The 2984-nt window shown below is 44.0% G+C and overlaps 1 long non-coding RNA gene across 1 annotated transcript; it reads left to right on the forward strand.

The window, feature by feature from the left end:
- Positions 1-1298: 1298 nt before the first annotated feature.
- On the forward strand, positions 1299-1972 carry LOC123134772 (uncharacterized). The gene is made up of 3 exons (XR_006465725.1): positions 1299-1353; positions 1477-1520; positions 1648-1972. It is a non-coding gene; the product is annotated as an uncharacterized lncRNA (long non-coding RNA).
- The last annotated feature ends 1012 nt before the right edge of the window (positions 1973-2984 follow it).

Below are 2984 nucleotides of genomic sequence, written 5' to 3' on the forward strand. Positions count from 1 at the left end.
AGATATCCACTTGTGGGAACTGGGAAGACAGATAGCTTGCTTGCGGAGGACGGCGTCCAGCAGGGCGACGGAGTCCACCCGCACGGCGGCGTTCCCACAGAAGGCAGCGTCCAGCAGGGCAATGGTGGCGTTCCCGCGGAAGGCGGCGTCCATCAAGGCAACGGAGTCGTGCGAGCGTGCTCGCGGAGGGCGGCGTTCACCAAGGCGACGGCGAGGTCGCAGACGGACGTCACGGCATGCCGTTCGGAGGATTGCCGCCTCGCGCAGCCCAACGATGGTGACTATGTGGTGCATGCTAGCGGCCAACATGCAAGCACTGACGATGGCCTTGGCATGGCGCAGGTCGACGTCCAGCACTCGCACGCCTTGTGGAGTCGCGGGCTTCTACGGACTCCTTAAGGTTCCCGCGGATGACGACCAGGGCGTTGTCACAGCTGTCCTGGAGGACGGTCGCCAAAAGCAGGTCGAGAATGGCGACGACGTGTCGCACGCGGGCAGCCAACATGCAGGCGCTGATGATGGACACTGCATCGCGCAAGGCGACGACCACCACGCAGACATCCACACACTTGAGACACAGGTGCAGTCACTCAGCACCACATCCATCAGGGATTTAGGGGCTCTGTTTTGCCATCTAATCATGGACCAGCGAGTAAGTGAAAAGAAGAGATTGAGGAGAGAAGAGCACAGCAAGGACAGGGTGTGCAAGCGATTTATAGCAATGTTCTTCAGTGTTCTAGAAATTACACTAAATAAAATTTCTGAAATAATTTTTTTTTAGTTTAAGAGGGAAAGGGTTCTGGAGATGGTTCTTTCCTCCCTTCATTCAAAACACAGAGTTTAAGGACGATGAGTAAACCTGAGGCTCTAACAAATTGCGGATTAAGAATTGAGATATAGAAAATGCATTGTTCATTTTCTTCATTGAAAAAAACCGACACGCCACATATAAATAGAAAATACTAAGTTATAGCCCGATGTTTTCATGGAAATATTTTTGCTGAAGAGACAACGATATTTAGCTGCAGGCTGCGTCATCTTTTTGTTTTATAGTTGTTTAAACTTTGTGGCGCTGCTGCTCTTGTTGGCCTTCTTTAGGTTGATATACTCTCCCCTTCTTAATATATTTACATGCAATTCTCATGCATGTTCCCGGGAAAAAAGAAATGAGTGTTTGATAAATTGGAGCATTGCATTTTTAAGTAAGTTTTCAACCATTATTTTTTTGCATAAAATTACTTATCTATATGCAAACGATTTCTCTGTTTTTAGTAGCCTTGCAGGACATCAGAGAGCAGATAACACATTGGCCACATCTCCAGTAAATGTGGCAATCATACTAAATCATAAAAGGTTGGAGACTGGCTATTGAAAGAATGATACTTTCGGAAGTAATATGAGTATTGATTAACTCATTTTTGTGTTTCTAGGCTGCCTTAATTTTTCTAATAGCTATTTTGACCTTTCTCTTGGCAGGAAGTATGAATGCAATGCTTGAGAAGACTAGGACTCTGAAAATTGTAAGTGTGGGAGATTGTGGTTTCAAAGTTATTGATAAAGATGATTATGAATGAATTCATACTTATCTTAAGGTTATTAAAATACTCCATATGAAATTAAACTTTTCTTTTCTTCATTAAAATATAGGACACGAAGCAGAGTTATGTGCTTGTATGGAGGGAATATTCATTGCCATTCAGAGATCAGAGTTGCCTATTTGTGTGAAACTAGACACGCTATCAGTAGTGAACGTGCTCAAAGAGAAGGATCTAGACAGATCAATGTTTGCATCATTGATTGCTGAGATCAATCATCTTTTGCCTCCTCGTTTTGGTTCCGGCTTGCGAGAGGTAGTAAAGCAGATTGTAATGATGATGCTATTTGATTAATGCAAGATTTTACCCGTAAAAAAAGACATATAGGACAAGATGTTCTCAACACGCATGCCGTTACTACCATAAGCTTGACATTCCATATCTTGTAAGCTCCAATGCAATTCGTCAACCATGTTTGAATTGGTATTTACTTTCTGATCAAACGAATCAGCTATTTTTATGTTTATATTGAAGCAACACTAATATGACAAGGGAAAATGATGCAGAAACTCAACCTCATGACAATTGTATAAAAAACCTATTTTGCAGGTACACGTGATGCGATTGCCACAATACAACTGGCCAAGCAACTGGATAGGTGGTCAAGACTAGAGAAAATGGGTGAAGGTAAATAGTGATTCTTTTCAATTCTTTTTCACAAAATAATGACCAATCACGTGAGTGCTTGCAACCACAAAGGGGGTGTGTTACTGACTGTTGCTCTAAACATCTAGAGATGAAGCAATGCGGTGAAAACCGAAGTCAGAGCATAGGTGTGTTGCTAGGCAACTGATTGCACATCACATTGCAAACTATTTATTAATAGATTGTTGTTTCCACTAAAAGAAAAAAAAAGACATGAATGGTGTATTGTCCAATTTTTTTGGGTGGTGGATGAGAGCGGGTTGTATTATTTTCGTGCAACGACATCCTCATCGTGCTAGAGTCGAAGCACCCCCCCCCCCCCCCCCCGGTTTGGAGCAGTGAAATATGTATGAGGGGACCCACTATCTCGATGATAAAGGGAAGGGCAAACTGTCGCCGCCATTTTTCCCATGAGTCCATGACTCTTTGATGATACGTGCGTTGCACGTGCACGCTCACTAGTACTTTAAACGGAAGGCGTTGCAACATAATAAGTCGCGGTTACGTATGAGTCATGGGGCGCTTCGGTCAAGGATGCTTCTACTACCGTTCTCCCATGTGTACCCCACGACGACTTGCCAGAAACGACAGGCCGGTCTCTTTACGAAGTGGACGATGTCGGTGTCACTAGCAAAAGCAATGACATGCACATGCACCTCTTGGGTAATGGTTGTCACAAACCCTGGACTAGACTTAGGAGCGGTCTGTGCATAAGTTGCCTGAAAAACGACTTGTTGTAAGTTG

Source organism: Triticum aestivum, chromosome 6B, assembly GCF_018294505.1.
Source record: "Triticum aestivum cultivar Chinese Spring chromosome 6B, IWGSC CS RefSeq v2.1, whole genome shotgun sequence".
Taxonomy (NCBI): Eukaryota; Viridiplantae; Streptophyta; class Magnoliopsida; order Poales; family Poaceae; genus Triticum; species Triticum aestivum.